Source organism: Zingiber officinale, chromosome 4B (genome assembly GCF_018446385.1).
Source record: "Zingiber officinale cultivar Zhangliang chromosome 4B, Zo_v1.1, whole genome shotgun sequence".
Taxonomy (NCBI): domain Eukaryota; kingdom Viridiplantae; phylum Streptophyta; class Magnoliopsida; order Zingiberales; family Zingiberaceae; genus Zingiber; species Zingiber officinale.
In genome coordinates this window covers 3,498,425-3,519,041 of record NC_055993.1, presented here as the reverse complement: position 1 = coordinate 3,519,041, position 20,617 = coordinate 3,498,425, and the positions used below count along the sequence as shown (strand labels likewise).

The 20,617-nt window shown below is 33.4% G+C and overlaps 1 long non-coding RNA gene across 3 annotated transcripts; it reads right to left on the bottom strand.

Moving 5' to 3' along the window:
• Positions 1-1,800: 1,800 nt before the first annotated feature.
• Positions 1,801-4,826, bottom strand: LOC121974452. Of its 3 annotated transcripts, none has more exons than XR_006110010.1 (6): positions 4,717-4,826; positions 4,529-4,578; positions 3,436-3,606; positions 2,272-2,446; positions 2,098-2,205; positions 1,801-1,861 (listed from the first exon to the last, which is right to left on the bottom strand). It is a non-coding gene; the product is annotated as an uncharacterized LOC121974452 (long non-coding RNA). The 3 variants fall into 3 exon arrangements; XR_006110008.1 differs by having other exon boundaries at positions 1,831-2,015; XR_006110009.1 differs by having other exon boundaries at positions 1,831-2,015; positions 4,679-4,803.
• Between the last annotated feature and the right edge of the window lie 15,791 nt (positions 4,827-20,617).

Below are 20,617 nucleotides of genomic sequence, written 5' to 3'. Positions count from 1 at the left end.
ATGTAATCATAGAAGAGAGAATTTTATTTCAATTCAAGAGGAAAGATAGAAAAATTATTATATGTAGATAGAGAGAAATAAAAAAAAAATAGATTTTAATCATGTCAGATTTCGCTTACGGATACATAAGAGGTGTTGGGCGAGATAACATTTCTATGTATGTGTTATTTATGTGTGTGCATATATATATATATATATGGAATGAGGTGTTTTAGATAATTCGATAGAAAAGGAGGAGATAAAAGTCGTTGAGATATATTGAAACAATTAGTTTAAGTGATAGATAGAGATAGAGAGAGTACGATTAGAGGCAGAGCACTTTCATGATTCAAAAGTCAAAGAAAATTAAAGTCAATGAGTTTTTTAAGATCAATTCAATAGAAAAGGAGGTGATAAAAGTTGTTGAGATACATTGAAACCATTATTTCAAGTGAAGATCGAGTTTAATCCTTTTCTCTTTCACACCGCCAAGTATTTATGCTAGTAATCGATGGAAGGGTATGTATAATGCTAGCATTTGCGGTGGTTGAAGTGTAGCTTTCGAACTACTTAGAAATGGTGCGTAGATTTGTCTTGTTTATGCAATTGGCGTCTGATGTAGCCTAGAGAGTTGAAACCAAAGCCCGCCATGAGAGTTCCTATATATATATTTATAGGAATCATACATTGCTTACCTTATGTTGTATATTCCGTGCATATATTTAGTGTATTTTTTTTTCACTTCCTAAATGCTAAATATTATATCTTAAACCTTAAACCCTAATAATAATAATAATTAAGTCTTATCTAACTAGGTGACACTATGTGAAAATCGATAATAGTCTTAGGATATTATCCGAAGTAATAGGTAGATAATTACTGAAGTAGACACACGTAAAGTAAAAAGGTCAATTTTTTACTTCACCACATGTTTATCGAAGTCTATCATCGGTCCAAAACCGGTTCAAAATCGGACCGTTTTCGAAGTAAAAAAACTCTATTACTTCATCGAGACTAGTAAAATGTCCGAAATAGTTGATGATATATTACTTCATAGGTTTCGTTGTTTGACGAAGTAAAATAGGTATACAACTTCATAATTTTTTAATTTTGGTGCAGTAAATGTTTAATTTTACTTCTGCATAATTTGTTTTGGTTGAAGTATTTCTTATTGTATTATTTCATCGTAGTATAGAAGCAATAGAGTATATTTTACTACACAAAAAAATCAATGTAGCGAAGTAATTTATACGAACTACTTCATAAATTTGATCAGTAGTGAAGTAAATAGTTTCTTTAACTAAACCACTATTTAAATGTAGCGAAGTCTTTTTTTGTTGTATTACTTCATCATTTATTTATAGTATCAAAGTAATTGTCATATTTTACTGCAATACAATTTTAATTGTCAAAATTTATATTATAATATTTTACTACAACACAATATTTTTTACCATCAAAATTAAACAAATATATCATAAATATGTATCAAATACAATCCAAAAGTGTATTCATAAAAGACATGTTTAATCATAATTCAAAAACTTTTGTATCCATAAATCTCTAAATACATGTCTAAAATTTATATTATAGCCTACACTTAGGCACCCACATAGAAGTAGACGAATTCGCTCCATTCACTTCTGACTTCATCATACTGAGATTGATTGTAATACTGTTTATTTTTTGATGTTATAAACTGAAACATTAACAGAAGTTTGAGGATCAATAAAAAATGACTCAATATTTTATAAAGAAAATATTTCATAAAGAAGAAATTCACCTTTCTCTCCAATTGTAGATCTTCATCCAAGACTATCTCTTTCATGTACCGCATCATACAATATCCACATTCAACACCACCATTTTATTTAAAAATACCCTAATGAAATTGAAAATGTCATACAAGAAGTCACAATCCAAATAATAAAAATTATTAATTGTTGTCTCAATACATAGTCATAATACATATTGTCAATTGTTTAAAACCTAGTCCTTTTGAAATACCCCTTGATGCATTGTATATCTTGACCCCACTACATTGTAAACAATAGAAAATTATTTTTACAACCTATAATGAATTGAATGCATTCAAAATTAGTATAATCTACTACTTACTTGGTCACAATAGTTTGCCAAGCATAGTCTCGGTTCCTGTTACTCAAAGAGTCCAATAAATATATCATATTCTTATCTTCATTAATTATAGTCAAGATCCAATGGTACCTGTACAAATGAAAATATAACATTGACTAGCTTGTAGTAGGAATTGATAAATAATTAAAATCTTACCCAGCGTTATATGGGATGAAGCAGATGCTATCTCTATTCGATGCTCTCAACTGAGCAGCAATGTTGTGACAATTTACTGTCTTCTTCACCCACACTGCATGTAGGTATGTGACTAGGATCCACAAATGACACATACTCAGCTCTTTTTTCTTTCTTCAAGTATTTGTAAAGGTAACTACAAGGTAATTGCATGGTAATGACAAAGTAATGAAAAACATAAATATACCCCATGTAAACCAAAGCAAAAGCATTTGAACTAATATTGTCAACAAAGCAAACCATATGAACAAATATTGTATTTAACACATAATATACCCCATGTAAATCAAAATGTGTCTAACACCTATCTTTTTCATCTCCATAATGCATAAGATATCTTCTCTTAGCAATCATACACTTTTAGGATGTCCAAACATATAAATAAATAACAACACAAGCGTAAACATGACATAGAATTGCAAGGAATAATGCAAATTTAAAATATACCGATAATTAACTTGTGATCAATATAAACTTATGATCAGTATACACATTCAAAATCCTATACATAATGATTGGTGTAGTGACCATCTATCTCCCAGAGGTAAGCATTTCCATACACTTCTATGCATGGCTCTCATGTCAATCATCTGAGTTTGAAAATTTTGTAACTTGACTACATATTTATGTTTGTTTCTCCATGTTAATGTCTTATGTGAACATAATATGACACATGCTATAGGATGATGCAAACATGATAAAAAAGTAGACAGAAGAAGAGATTAAAAAAATTAAGAAAGAATCAATTACTTACACACACAATTAAAAAAAGACAAATGTTCTCATGCCAATCATCAGGACCAGATTCAAAGCATCACATAGATTAACAAAATTAACTTATTCCAACTTGAGAATAATAGTCTTGAGTGAAAGAGGTATACAATCTTTACTGCTTCATAACATAACTTCAACCAAAAAGCAATTTACATTATTAACCAAAGCTAAATACTTTATAGCTCATCATCAAAATAAAGAACCTAGATTGAGCAAGGGCATTCAACTACTGTTAAGCACATTTAAAGGTAATCAGTTAAAGCATCCAAGGATATTAAAAAATGTGAGCAATGATATGAAATCTAGTGAATAATCAGTGTCTAAGTTGAGTTTAGAATGCTGAGCTCTTACAAGGTAGCCAGATGATTCAAATTGAAATTGACTTCATTTCCCACCATGAAGGTTGTTCGGTCCATTGCAGATAAACAAGGAATGTTCAACGCCGTTGAGAGTAAACTTTCCTTCTTTAATTCTGTTTGCTACCCGCCCAACAATGCATCCATAGTAAGGAGAAGCACCTTTCTGATTAGGAACATATGAAAACAACAGACACAAAATAGATAAAGAGCATGCACCGGCAAAGGAAAAGAAAAGATTATCAAGAATGCACCACCAAATGAAAATATGAAAATTCATTCGCAATCCAGGATATTTCAGAACACTCAATAACATAGTAAAAGGAAACAAGATAACAAGAAGAGATTAGATCAATATGGATATTTATGATTCAAAATCAAGATTAATCGACAATTCTGCAACATATGCATATAACGTATTTTGGGTCAATGCTTATGAGGGACATGGGGCATCTTTATATCAAAATTAGACAGCAACATAAAATTTTAAGAAACAAAAGCAAAATTCTAGATTTATCGTCAGTCATCACAGCATACAGTTCACCAATTAAACAAGGATACCTGTTGTCTTCTCTAGATCTTACCTCTTCATAATTCGGTAGACAAAATCTGGTTCTGAAAGAGACTACTACTCTCGTACCAAATGGAAACAAGCCAATGATTTCTACAGTTCAAGCACAAACCACCTGACCAGACAAGCTTGAATTTGTACTCAGTGATATTACCGACTTGATGATTCAAATGTTTGTTAATGATTCAATGGTGATAATAACTAAGGTCAGGGAACAAGAAATACATTTTTTACTGAATTTTCTTCCATCTAGGCATAGTCTATAAAATCAAGAAAGCAGGACGCTATTCATTATGAAATTAGCTTCTCAAATAGAAGTCTAACCACAAAGAGTATCTTGCTAGCGAAAAACAACAGGTTCGTAGTATTTATAACTAGAAGTAAAAAATTATAACTCATGAAGGAAAAAATTCAGACACGTAGAACAAAAAAAAAAAATCAGATCTTTTGTTATTACTAATATTGCCCAACAAAAATTACGACTTTAAACAATGATCAAACCCATAGAGAATCTTACTTGATACGGCTCGATGGTATCGAAACCGAGTACTACATCGGCGACATTCCCTGAACCCCATAGCGACAGAGCGGAAAAGAAAACAAACCTAATATTAGGTGAAACCATAAGAAGAAAAAAAACTCGAAAGACCGGCAAAAGATCGATTACAGAGGAAGGGGGAATCAACTAGGGTACGGAGCAATCACCGTTGGCATCATGGACGAGGAGCGATGTGATGGTGGCGCCAAAGTTGGATACTTTGACGGTGATGGTGCCATTGCTGGGTTCGTATATCTCCGCTGCCATTGCTTCGCGTCAAAACTTAGGTTTTAGTAAAGAACAACTCACAGTCAAGATTTTATATGAATAATTAATCGGTTCAAGTCATACTAAAATTTTAAACCCATTTAAACTTATTACTTCAGTATTTATATATATAAATTTTATTTTATAATTTATTACTTCATCAAATATATATTATGAAATAAAATGTTAAACAAAATTAGAAGTGAGACTCACATTTTTAAACCTATGAAGTTTAAAATCGTATTTACTACATCAACTTTATTACCGAAGTTGATTATCATTTCTTACTTCGTAATTACTAATTATCGAAGTAAATAGTGGCGAAGTCTATTGTCTATTTTCACATATATATTTATAGGAATCATACATTGCTTACCTTATGTTGTATATTCCGTGCATATATTTAGTGTATTTTTTTTTCACTTCCTAAATGCTAAATATTATATCTTAAACCTTAAACCCTAATAATAATAATAATTAAGTCTTATCTAACTAGGTGAGATTGTCTATATAGATTTTTCTATGTCATTGATGTTAGGATACTTAGGGAGCTAGAGGCCGGGGGGGGGGGGGAGAGAGAGAGAGGGTAAATAGTTTCTTTTGCTTCTTCTTGTTGATGTTACAGCGGAAAACTCGAAGCAATACTAACATTTTCGTTTTACATGGTCTCTACCTCCTTAAAGTGATTAATCTAAGGAGCCACACCATACACACAACTCTACTATGAACACACTCCTTCTCGGAAATAATTCGGAGGCGGAGAAGCCTCACATAAGCTCAAATACAAGAAATACAATAAAAATACAAACTAGATTACAAAAGAAATTGAAAATGATTACAGCGAGGAATCTTGCTTTGCTTGCTTTTTTCTTGCTTTGATTTAACCTCTTGTTGACTCAAAAATGCAGTAGCACTTCACTCTGAATCGTCTAAGAAGCGACAGTAAAAAAACATAGTCAAACCCCTTTTCTAGGATTCTTTGATGCCTCCCACTCGATTAGGCTCACCTTTAATCGATTGTCGCGTCATCCAATAGTTCGAACACTGGCAAAATAGTTATTTTTTAACTTAGAAGCTTCTAATCGATTTTCCTAATCGATTCCCTAAGCTTTTGTTCCTTCACGGCACTGGCCAATCGATTGCCCTAATCGATTGGCTTGGGTTGAATCGATTGACCAATCTATTCCCTAACCTTATGTGCTTCTTGCAACAAATAGCTCTTAATAGAAAAACAATCTTTCTAATCGATTAAGATATTCTTAATTGATTATCCCAAATCCCAATTGATCAACACGATTGAAATTGAATTCCCAATTGATTCAACTCTTCTTCTCTCTGTGAAGAAAATATCTTTAATCGATTCTTCCAATCGATTAACACTGCCTAATCGATTGACTCAATCGATTGATCTAATTGATTCAGCATCTTTCTATGACCTCACAATTTTGTCGAAGAAAACATCTTCAATTGATTCCTCCAATCAATTAACACTGCCTAATCAATTAACCCAATCGATTTAGCACATTTCTGTGCTCTCGCGATTTTGGCTCCACGAAGCTCCCAATCGATTAGGAATCTATCCTAATTGATTGGAGCATGTCTCAATCGATTATCCTAATTGATTGTCCAACCCTAACTCACTTAATCTAAGTCTAGGGTTCTCCTTTCCTAACCTCCAGTAACTATGACTTGTTGGGTCTTCTCCACCAAGTGTCCACTTGGACTTTCTCTTTACCAACCTCCTATTAGACTTTCAAGTACCAAGTGCGGTCATCCTTAACCCACTTAGGTTTTCCTCCTGTGTAACCTCAGTTAGGGCTAGTCACTCTGTAGACTTTCACCCTACCTAATCTCAGTTAGGGCTTTTCCTTGCCTAACCGCAGTTAGGAGTTTTCTTTACCAACGTTCGATCCTCCTTGACCCACTTGGACTTCCCTTTGCCTAACTACAGTTAGGACTAGTCACTCGGTAGACTTCCACCCTGCCTAAGCTCAGTTAGGGATTTTCCTTGCCAAACTGCAGTTAGAACTTTGCCTTGCCTAATTTTTAGTTAGAACTTTTCTTTACCTAACTTATCGTTAGGAGTTCCAATTAAGTATTCGGTTAATCTTGACATACTTACCTCTTCTAACATATTGTCGAAACATTGAAACTTAAGCTCGAACTCACTCAAACTTAGCCAAATTAGACAACCTTAACCCGAGGATGATTACACCAACAATCTCTCCCTTTTTGATGTTTGACAATATATTTAAGTTAGAATAACCCATATTAACCCAACTCCCTTCTTCATCTAATGTCAAAGGATAAATGAGGGGTTCCTAACTTGAACCCTATATTTTCTCCCCTTTGACACATATCAAAAACTCTTCCTAAGAGTCAATGTATTCTATGCTCAACCTTGACAAACAACCATCACAATGAAGATTTCCAATCTTCTGTTGTCTTTAATTATTATAAAAAAAAAATCACGCCTTCAAGGAGAATTTCCCCCTTAAAACACGCTCCATCTTTTATTATTGCACCAACAATGATTCGGAGTTCCTAAACCTTTAGGAAAATCAAAATTTAAGTTTTTGAGGTTGAAAGTTCAATGTTGAATTCAAACCTCTACCTTAACTTCAAATTAGTCTCTTTTAGTCATTTCTTTCTTATTTTCATCAAGAAAATTACCCTTAAATGCTTATCAAAGCATTTATTAGGGTTATGAAAGGTTAAATGAACTAAACTTGGTTTAATGGACTGAAATGAGACCACTTAAACCAAAAATAGCATTCTAATTTATTGGTTTTAGCTATCAATTGATTACAGCTTGTCTGAATTGATTGGCATTGGGTGCTAATTGATTACCGCCCTTTCTAATTGATTAGCCTTAACTGCTAATTGATTGCTCTGTCTTAATCGATTGATCCAATCAATTAAGGTATGTCCTGTTGGAGCAATCTCAATGGTCCGTGCGACCATGTATTTTGGTGTTTGGGCAAAGAGTTTAAGTTAGATTCACCCTTGTATTTGATATATGTATTTGAGTTGTGCAGGTTTACAGGATACACATGTGACTCAGGTTGATGGTTTCGGGTCCGGTGAAGGATGGATCATCCAAGGGACCGCGGACAAGGCAACGAGGACAAGGGCCGAGGGAAGCGACTTCGAGGCATACGTGAAGGATGACATTGGGGACGAGTCGTGGGCTTGAATGCATCCGAAGGACTAGAGCCAAAGGAAGTAGGCTTGAAGGCAAGAGGTCAAGGCTGCAAAAAAGCGTCAAGTGAGTCATAAGGGTGAGGGTACGAGTGCACGAGAGATTATACTCGGAGTAAAATCCTAGTTTTAGGGTTTTACTGCAGCGACACTGTAACAGCATTGCAGCATTACTGTAGCGTTACTGTAGCAGTCGACTGCATATTTTAGCAGTCGACTGGGAGCGAACAGAATGCTTCTGTTCGTTCGGTCAGTGTGGAGCAGTCGACTGCTAGTTTTAGCATTCGACTGGTATCGAGCCTGGGATGTAACGACCGAATTTCCACAGAGGGTAGTCGACTGCATATTTTGGCAGTCGACTGGTAGGCGGGGTTTTCAACCCGCGACCTATATAACCAAGGCTTGGAAGCTTGGTTATCTCTGACGAAATTAGTGGTGATAAACCCTAATTAGTAGTCTACTAGTCTCAAGAGTCTTGGTTGGTGTTGTGATGAGGTTTCTCCACCCACAAGGAACGACTTGAGATAACCGGAGTTTGCCGGGGGCTAATCCACCGACGGATCGAGATCATCCACCTCAAGGACACGTCGTGAAGTAGGAGCCCTAATTTCCGAACCACGTTAAACGAACGTGTTAGCGGTTTGCATTTCCTTTCTTAGTTTTAGTCTTTAGCTTGTTTGTTGTTTGTATTTTCGCTGCGCAAGCTAACAATAGTGTAGGAAGCAAGGATTTGGGGGTGCCGTCTATCCAACCCCCCTTCAAGTCGGCCACCGATCCCCTACATGTCCTAATCGATCACTTGATCGATTCCGTGAGTTTCTTCTTGTGGAAATTCACTACCAATCGATTGTTCTAATCGATTGGAGCAATTCATTGATCCAATCTATTACCGTATCTGAATTTTATGATTTCAATTTCAAATCGAAATTCATAAAATCATAAATAATTCTATGATTATCGAAAATCATGAAATTCTACGTAGACATTACTTAGGTCATATACTATTAGGAAAAAAAATAGTTTCCTATTAAAATACATTCCATTCTTAAAGATTGATACAAACTTAGAAACCATTGAAAATTTTAATATTTTACTCTATTTTGTATCTAATTAATCAATAGTGATCTCAATCAAAAGATAGATTTCACCAAGGGTTTCCAAAATAATTTTAAATGATTTTCAAAATAAATTTTCAATCACGATCTTTGGACTAAATGCACATGACTTGTACACTTGCTTTTCCCATGATTAGACTTCGTATAATCATTTATTTTGATGATACTAAAACTCAAAAAGATGTACTAAATTAACATATTAAGTTTTGTTCATCTTTCTAACATCCCACTTGTATATAATGTGTTACACATACAAGTAAACCTTATAATTTTTGTGAGATGTAAATTAGTTTTTTTTTTCTAAACTAAGAGATCATGTATCTCTAACTAGATATTTTAACTTTGATCATCCTACCTACGATGTCAATTAATGTCATTGTCTTTAATTGTAAAAAATAATGCATGTTAATATATCAAATGAATATTTTATAAAAGAAAAACTATTATATCTAAATGATTTATATATGACATGACATATAATATTTTTCATAACAAAATGAAATAAAAATGATGTCATGCATGTGATGGGGCACATAATCATGGTAATTTTTGCATAAATAAAATTCTTAGATTCCCTAACTTAGGGTTTTACCCCCGAGTACAATCACTCATGCACTCGTCCTTTCCCAACCAACCTAGACCTAACCTTTTATCTTCCTCCATCAATCTTGTGTCCCTCGGATGCCTCCCCATCCCTCATGCTTTACCTTCTGGAGCTTCTTTCGACCTTGTCCTTGTTATCGGGTCTTCCTTTGCCAAAAGACTTCTTATCTCCGGGACTTCAACCATTGCCAAGTTATACTTGGACTTACGTTGGCAAGACTACATGCTTGGACTTATACCGCCAAGACTCACACTTAGACTTTTCTCATTTACCAAGATCCCATATAGACTTTCTTGTACCTGCACACTCAATAGACATATCAAATATAATAATAAACCTAACTTAAAACTTTGCCCAAATATCAAAATATATGGTACCCAGATTGTTCCAACAATTATACCCACTAATTATGATCTAATCATAATTTCTCTCATGCTATCATTGTATTGTGGACTTCATTAATTAAGTTTAAAATCAAATCATATACATACAGAATATACATTCACCAACAATGATTTAGAGTTTCTAAACCTTTAGGAACTCACAATCTTCTATCATTGCACCAATAATGATTTGGAGTTCCTAAGCCTTTAGAAAAACCAAAATTAAAGTTTTTGAAGTTGAAAGTTCAATGTTGAATTCAAACCTCCGCCTTAACTTCAAATTAGTCTCTTTTAACCATTTATTTCTTATTTTCATCAAGAAAATTACCCTTAAATTCTTATCAAAGCATTTCTTAGGGTTATGAAAGGTTAAATGAACTAAACGTGGTTTAATGGACTAAAATCATACCACTTAAACCAAAAATAGCATTCTAATCTATTGGTTTCAACTACCAATTGATTACAGCTTGTCTGAATTGATTGGCGTTGGGTGGTAATCACCCTTTCTAATCGATTAGCCTTAGCTATTAATTGATTACTCTATGTCTTAATCGATTGATCCAATCAATTAAGGAATGTCCTAATTAATCACTTGATTGATTCCGCGAGTTTCTGCTTATGGAAATTCACTACCAATCGATTGTTCTAAGCTATTGGAGCAATCGATTGATCCAATCAATTACCATATCTGATTTTTTTTATTTTAATTTCAAATTAAAATTTAAAAAATCATAAATAATTCTATGATTATTGAAAAATCATGAAAATTTACCTAGACATTACTTATGTCATATATTATTAGGGAAAAATAGTTTCCTATGAAAATACATCTTATTTTTAAAGATTGATATAAACTTGGAAACTATTAAAAATTTCAATATTTTACTCTACTTTATATCTAATTAATCAATAGTGATCTCAATCAAAAGATAGATTTCACCAAGGTTTTCTAAAAAAACAATTTTAAATAATTTTTAAAATAAATTTTTAACCATGATTTTTGAGCTAAATGCACATGACTTGTACACTTACTTTTTCCATTATTAGACTTCACATAATCATTTGTTTTGATGATACTAAAACTCAAAAAGATGCACTAAATCAACATATTAAGTTTTGTTCACCTTTCTAACATCCCACTTGTATATAATGTATTACACATACAAGTCAACCTTATAATTTTTGTGAGATGTAAATTAGGTTTTTTTTTTTCTAAACTAAGGGATTATGCATCTCTGACTAGATATTTTAACTTTGATCATTCTACCTACGATGTCAATTAATGTCATTATCTTTAATTGTAAAAATAATGCATGCTAATGATTATGACATATATCAAATGAATATTTTTTAAAAGAAAAACTATTATATATAAATGATGTATATATGACATGATATATAATATTTTTCATAACAATATGAAAAGAAAATGATGTCATGCATGTGATAGGGCACATAATCATGGGAATTTTTGCATAAATAAAATTCTTAGATTCCCTAACTTAGGGTTTTACCCCTGAGTATAATCACTCATACACTCATCCTTTCTTGACCAACCTAGACCTAGCATTCTAGCCTCCTCCATCAATTTTGCATCCCTCGGATGTCTCCCCATCTCTCACGCTTTACCTTCTGGAGTTTCCTTCGGCCTTGTCCTTGTTGTCGGGTCTTCCTTTGCCAAAAGACTTCTCATCTCCGGGACTTCAACCATTGTCAAGTCATACTTGGACTTACGTTGACAAAACTACAACCTTTGATTTATACCACCAAGACTCACACTTAGACTTTCCTCATTTGCAAAGATCTCACTTGGACTTTCCTATACTTGCACACTCAATAGACATATCAAATATAATAATAAACCTAACTTAAACCTTTGCCCAAATATCAAAACCTAAGGTATCCAGATTGCTCCAACAATACCCACTAATTATCATCTAATCACAGTTTCTCTCATACTACCATTGTATTGTGGACTTCATTAATTAAGTTTAAAATCAAATCATATACATTCAAATAGTGAATTTTATTTATCAAATAAATAATACAATATCTAAGGCAATTGTCTTATGACACTCTAAAATATAACTGATCCTGTCCGAACTATGAGTTGATGAAAGCTGGGGACGTAGCGCTCTCTACTGGTTCCGCGTAGACGCTGGGATGACGTGGACCTCCGGCGAACCTGCAACAAAGTCGGGCCGCGAAGGGGTTCCCGGCGACGACCCTCCGACGCTCAAGTCAGGCGAGAAGAAAGCTGAAGCAAAATGAGGAGAACTGTAGCTACAGTATATATGATTGCATACCTCCGTCGAAGTCTGGGGGTCCTTATATAGGCCCCCGGGGAGGCGCATGCATGCTCCTCGACGCGTGAGCGCTTCCCCAAACATACCTCAAAATGGATGTGTCAGAAAAGCACGCTTGACGCCATACCGCAACTGTCCGAGCATATCTCTGACATGACAGTGAAAACTTCCACCATACGATTTTCTGTCTGGTCCAGCCGCCGACCATGCTGTTTGTCGGCGGCACATATCTCAAAAAGGATATCTCTGGTCATCCCCTTTGTACTCTTCTGCACCTTCTGTCTTTTATCGGGCCGAGCGGGAGAGACGCTCGGCCATACTGGTCGAGCCAAGCGGGACCGCGCCTCGGCCATACTGGTCGTCCGGAGGGACGCAGGAGGGGCCGAGCGAGTGGGCCGCTCAGTCATATGCTCGGATGAATAGCGCCTATGTTGGCCTACGACCCAGCTGAGTGGCCGCTCGGCCCAATCAACTGTCGTATGTGAATTCCTGAGCGTCGGAAACTCAAACCTTAGCCGAGTTATCTCCTTGCCAACCTGGCCTTCTACCGCGGCCGATCGGCAAGGTGGCCTCCCGCTCGGCTCACCTTTTACGTCGATCGTCTCTACCTTGACCTCCACGTGTCCTTCCGTACAGAACCCCTCCTTTGCTACCAGATCAATAACATATATCATATCTTAATAGTTAGGGGTGTTCATTTGGATCGATTCGGGTTATTTGAATTATTCGGTTCGGGTTATTCGGATTTTATAGTTTTCTAAATCCAACCAAGAACCAAACCGAATTAACTATAAACCAAACCGAATTACCTGAAACTAATTTGGGTTATTCAGTTCAGGTACCAATTAACCCAATTTTTGTTCCATTTCAAATTTTCAATGTTCTTCAAATAAATAAACTCCAAATAATTTACATTTAGAAATAAATAAACACTAAATTTTATAAAATAGTTTCATTCAATATAAGAAAAAAAATACCTACACATTCCAGTGAGTTTGTTCATGATTAGTGTAAAAAGATAGAGACTTAGAGTTAATCCTTAATGTAACTCTATCTCTATTGGAAATACTTTAGTTAATCTGCTTGAAGTATTCACTTGAATTGTTATATCCTCATATATAATCTTATCAATTGAATATATGTTACGCTAACACCTCTCATTTCTAGAATTCTCGATATAATTTCTCTTGGAACTCTATTATTAGCTTATTCTAAGTCAATGAATATCATGTGTAGATCTTACTTTTGCTCCTGATACTTTTCAATTAGTTGTCTAAGAAGATGTATAACTTCTATTGTTGACCTTCCATGTATGAACCCAAATTAATTTTTAGTCATCGTGATCTCCTTTCTTAATCTTTTTTTTATTACTTTTCCTCAAAATTTTATGATATGACTCATTAGTTTAATATCCCTATATTTTACACAATTTTATACGTTTTCTTTATCTTTATATAAGGGAACTAAAGTACTTACCCTCCACTGATCAAGTATTTTTTTTATTTTCAATATCATGTTAAATAATTTTATAAGTCATTTAATACCTTGTTTCCCTAGACACTTCCATATCTCTATCAAAATATCATCTAGTCCAACGACTTTTCCATTTTACATCTCATTTAAAACTTTGTCTACTTCTGAAGTTTAAATTTAATAATAAAAATTTAAATTTCTATACTCATTTGACCTACTTAATTTACCTAAGTTAAGTTAATCACCTAAACATTTATTAAAAAGTTAATGAAAATATATCTCTCTATATTTACTAGTACCCTATTACATTCATTTTTAATACATATTGTTTGGATAAGATCTTTTGTCTTCTTCTCTCTCACTTTAGCTATTTTGTAAATATTTCATTCTCCTTCTTTTATATCTAATTTTCAATATAGTCGTTTAAAAATAATATTTTTTACTTCATTCACTATTTTCTTAGCCTTTTGTTGGCTATTGTATATATTGTTTAAAGTTTTTTGTACTCTTACGAATATATAATTCCTTATAGACTATTTATTTTTTCTTCATTTTCTCCTGTACTTTTTTATTCCATCATCAAGATTAATTTTTTTCTTGGAGTTACATGTCGCTTTGACTCACCGAGTATATTTTTGGCTATTATTTTTAACTTTGTTATCATTTTATCTATGTTGTATTAGAATCACCGTATATTTCACCTAATCACTATAAAAAAAATATGAATTTAGCTACGAATTTTAGTGAGAAAAAAAATACGCCATAATTCTATAACAAAATTAGCGATAAAATTAGAAATCATTACTATTCAACAACAAAATTAGTAATAAAAAGTTTTTGTTACAAAATTAACAATAAACAACTTTCATTATAAAATTCATCACAAGATCAGTTATTAGCGACGGAAATAGCGTTAAGATACTTAGATGGTCTAATTCATCATTTCATCGCACAACATAAAGACGACATTAATAGGACGACTATTCATTTGTGTATTTGATTTGTATTTTTGATTTGTATTAGTTTATAATCGCAATGAAAAGAAAAATATAAAGATGACATGCTAATATCATAATATAACATCTCAGGCTCTTTAATTTATTTTATACTTTTATTTTTGTTCCAAATCTGCGGTGTAAATAAAAAGTAAAAAAAATCCATTGGCAATTTTTTGCCAAATTTTCTGTTAAGACACGTATGAGCTAGAGGGGATGAATAGTTTCATTCACTTCTTAAACTTGATGTTGCAACAGTAACTGAAGCGAAGACTGTACAATATTAATACTTTGATTTTTCTTGGATCCACCTCCTTAAGGAGACTAATTCAATGGTTCACTCACAACTCCACTATAAATGTCTCCTTTTTAGAAACTTTCCAAAGGCGAAAAAGCCTTATACAAGATGTTCTTATAAGAGCACAACAAAAAAACGAGAATGGAAAGATAAATACAATCAAAAATGACTTTACAACAATGAACCTTACTTTGCTTGCTTTTTTCGATTTGAATTATCTCTTGGTGGTAAGAAATGCAACAGTACTTGCCTCCCATACCCTCAAGAACTGACTCCTTGAAATGTCCACGAGAACCCCTTTGTTAGGGTTCCTTTTGACTAAAAAATGTCCCCCAATTGATTGGTCTTACCCTCAATCGATTGTCACGTCAGATCAATCATTGAAAACTTGCAGAATAACTTTTTTCGCCTAACCAATACCAATTGATTGATAACTTCCCAATCGATCAAGTGAATTGATTCCGAAGCCTTTTGTTTTCATGAGAGAGCACTCCCAATTAATTATCCTAATCAATTGGTCCTGCTAAATTGATTGCCCCAATCAATTTAGCACCATTCTTGTTTCCTCACAAAAATTGTCCAATCGATTTGTGATATCGGAATTGATTGCCTAATTAATTTTGGCACCTTCTGTGCTCCCCGAAAAGCTCCCAATCAGTTACACTAATCGATTGCTTGGGGTCAATCAATTACACCAATTGATTGCCCAACCCTAAATCCAAAATTTGAGTTTAGGATTTACCAATCAATTGGCACATCATCCCAATCGATTGGTAACATCGAATTCAGTTCTCTTAAGACTGAATTCGTGTCTTTCTTGGTATCTGGTTAACCTCAACCTACCAAAGCTCTCTTTTCTCAACATCTGATCATCCTTGACCCGTCGAGACTCTCCATTGACCTATTGGGACTAACTTCTTTATCAAGTGTCTGGTCAACTTTTGACACACTTGTACTTTTCATGTCGTGCCAAGTGTTTGGTGCTCCATGACCCACTTAGACTTATGGTCTCATGCCAAGTGTCTGTTCCTTCATGGTTCACTTGAATTTTTGTCTTGCCTAGCCCCGCTAGGACTTTCATTGCTTAGTTCCTAGCTAGATCTTCCATTATTTAGGCCTACTAGGACTTCCATTTCCTAACCTCCAAGTAGGACTTTTCGTTGCTTAACCTCCAGTTAGAGCTTTCTCAGTCAAGTATCTTATCCTCCCTTGACCTACTTGATTTTTCTCTCACACATTGCCAAACATCAAAACTAAAGCTTGGACCAACTCGAGCTTAGTCAAACTAGTCAACTTTGACCCAAGGATAATTGCACCAACAATTCCTCCCTTTTATATTTAACAATATGATTAAGTTAGACTAACCTATAGTAGCCCAACTTATTTCTTCATATCATGCCAAAGCATAAATGAGAGTTTCCTAACTTAATCTACATTTTCTCCTTTGACACACATCAAAAATCTTCTTCCAAGATTCATTCCTCTTAACCTCGAAGCATTCCAATGAAAGTCTCATACTTTTATTGTATCAAATGTTCTACCTTGAGCATTCAACCAATTTCTTTTAAAATTTCTCCTTTCTTATTTAAATCATGCCTTTAAGGTAAAACTTTCTCTCAAAGCATGCTCTAACTTTTATAATTGCACCAATAATAATCCAGAGTTCCTAAACCTTTAGGAAAACCTAAATATTGAAGTCATAAGGTCAAAAACCTTAAATCTAAATCTCCTCATTAACTCCAAATTAGTCCCTTTTAATCATTTCATTCTCATTTTCACCAACAAAATTATCCTTAAATACTTGTCCAAGTATTTCATAGGGTTAGAAATAGTTAAAATACCTAAATGTGACTTAATCAACTGAAATAAACTCATTTAAACAAAAATAGCAGGTACCAGTTGATTGATATCAGTTACCAATTAATTCCAGCTCGTATTATCAATTGGCATGAGCTGCCAATCGATTACCGCATGTTTCAATCGATTGACAATAGTGCCTAATCGATTGATATTACTGATTTTTCAAATATGATTTTTGCTCAAAATTTAGAAATTCATAAATAATTCTATGATATTTGAAAAATCATGAAATTTCACGTAGACGTTACTTATGTCATATACTATCAACAAAAAATAGTTTTCTATGAAAATATATCACATTTCAAAGAATAATACAAAATTGAAAACCATTGAAAACTTCAATGTTTCACTCTAACTTTGTATCTAACTAATCAATAGTGGTTCTTATCAACAACTAGACTTCACCAAGGTTTTCTAAAAATGATTTTGAAATATTTTTCAAAAACATTTTCTAAACATGATTTTTGGCTAAATGCACATGACTTGTATATTTACTTTCCCTATGATTGGACTTCACAAAATCTATATATTTTGATAAAACTAAAACTCAATTAGATGCACTAAATCAACATATTGAACTTTGTTTATCTACCTAACATCTCACTTATATCTAATGTATCTCAATACTCATATAAATTAATTCTATAGTCTTTGTGAGATGTAAAATAGATTTTTCCTAAACTAAGGGATCATGCATCTCTAACTAGGTATTTGAAAATTGATCATTCTACATAGGATGTTAACTAATGTCATTTTCCTTAATTGTAAATAATTAAAATAATACATGATAATAAGTATGATATACATCAAATGTACATTTTTCAAAAGAAAAACTAGCTATCATTGATTAATGATGCATGTATAACATGACATGTATCCAAATAGCATGACAAGATGTAAAATCAATGTATCATGGTGTCATGGCATATGATAGGGCACACAAATATGGTAATTGAAGCATAAATAATTTTTTAAATTTTCTATCTAAATGTCATCTCTTAACCATTGTACCAAAATCCAAGATTTGACATAGGTGGCCCTATCTAACTTGAATGTGTCAAAGTCTCAACTTGACACACTCTTGACTCTATTTTTATTGGCAACTATTTAAACTCTTTAAGAGCAAAAATAAGTTTCTCATTTTTAAGGTGTCGTAATACTTTAAAAATGCTTTAAAGTATCAACTTCACCATATTGGGTTAACTATCCTTTAAATTAGAGTTGACACACTCTAAACTTAATTAGTGTGAATAGATCACTCTTAGGAACTAATACCTATTAGTGCTCCCTGGATGTATGATGTACTCATTAGGGATAACTTCCCTAGATACCTTCCTAATAATCTTCCTAGACTTCTTAGATTTCCCTTGGACTTGGATTTGCATACCAAACCCCTCTTGTTCATAAATGACTCTTGCCTCCCTAAACCTAAGTTATGCTATAGGGTCTTATCTAATTTTTCAAGTCTTGATCTCAAAACTTAATTTTTAATCCTTAAATCCTCAAACTTAGATTTTTCATGATTTTGATTGAGCATTTTTCTTTATAGACATATGTCTAACTTTCTTAGAATTCTTGCCTAAAATATTTTCTATCTTCCTAGTGGCAAAAAGGTGATTCGCTCGCTCTCAGCGCCTTCGCCAACCTATCCCCAGGACAACACTATTTTCTATCTTCCTATCCTTAGGTAAGGTTGTTCTAGTATGATATGATCTATAATTTTTCTTAGAATTATCATGCTTCCTATTTTCATGATAACAAACACTAAAATCATAAAATTTAAGTCTAGCATGCTTATTAACTTGAAATAGATAAATACCTTTAACTAGTGGTACCTTAAATTTGTTTTTAGAAGCTCTCCCTTGATTTGAGCTTCCTTCCTTATACTTACTTGAGCTAGGATCTTTTCCTTGGACATTGATTTTGATAATATCCCTTGTGATTGCATAAGAAGCAGACAATATACTCCTTGCCTTTCGTATTAAGGTTCCGACCTCTTTAGATTTCTCCTTTGCCCTTGGTATCATTTGAACATTCTTCTTGACCAATTTGGTATACTTGATCTTATAATGTTACTTTTCTCTACACTCAAAGCATATGATATATTTTTTATTTTTGTTAGTTGAAATTGATATACCTTCACAATTTGTGTTCCCTTGATTTGTAGAGGTAGAACACTCTTTGCCTTCATTGGCTCTGAAAGTTGAGACTTCTTCTCATTCCAGTGTCAATAAGCTCTTCCCCTCAATTCTTTAGGTAGATGCTTCTTCAATTTCCTCCTTAGATGTTGAATGTCTTTCAACCTCCGAATCCTCATATACTTGAAATAAAGAGTTTCTCTTTTTGCCTTTTTCATTATTTTGCATTGATGTTAGATTTTCATGAAGCTTGGCCAACTTACTTCATAACTCCTAGCATCTTGATATTCTCCTATATTGCACAAAATGTCATTAGGCAAAATATTAACTAGTAATCTAGTTGCCTTTTCATCTGCCATGGACTTTTGAACTTGCTCCTTATACCATTTACTCTTCTAAAGAGGTTTTCCTTTCTATTCATTAGAGCTTCACATATAAATCCATCATCAAGAAATTTTCCATTCTTGATTCCCAAAAAACAAAGCCTTGTAATCCATAAGATGGAGGTGTTTAGATATCATATCTGAATTCATCTCGATAATTCATTTTGAAATTGAGCTCATTTGATGATAAGTCTTTGACTTGTTGAAATTTAGGTCTCTTATTCTTCTTCCTATAGCTCTTTGCTTAGTCAGGTGAAGAGCGGTCTCGCTCTAATACCATTTATCAGAATATGTATGGGCTAGAGGGGGTTAATAGTTTCGTTCACTTCTTCAAACTTGATATTGGAGCAAAATCTTAAAGTGAAGACTCTACAATGCTAACACTTGGATTTTACTTACTATTCACCTTCTTGAGGTGACTAATACAAGGGTCCACTCCTCACACTCACAGCTCCACTATGAATGTCTCCTTCTCATAAACTTTCCAAAGACGGAGATGACCCTGCAATCTTTTTCCTTAAATATGTTTTACTTTATATCCTTTAACTTTCACCCCTTAATTATAGGAGTCGTATATATTTTCCTTCTATTGATTCTATGATTAAGGTGTATATTCAATAACTACTGACCTATGTCGACTAGTTAAGATTTTTCCAGAGATGACCTTGTAATCTTTATAAATCTTTCTATCCCTCTTCCTAATCATAAAAAAGTCAATTTGTGATTTATTATTCCTACTTTTGAACATGATCAAGTGTTCTTCTTTTTTCTTAAAAAATATATATTAGCCAGTATAAGGTTATATGCTATCGCACAATCTAACATAGTTTTTCCCTCTTCATTTTTTGTTCCAAACTCATAACCCTCATGTACCTTCTAATATTCTTTATTTTCACTCTGGCATGCCCATTTAGATCGCTTCCTAATAAAATTATTTCATGTAGTAGAATATTTTATAATATTTCATCTATGTCATTCCAAAATCTTGATTTGATATCTTCATCGAATCCTACTTGAGCCGTATATATGCTAATTAGGTTCATAG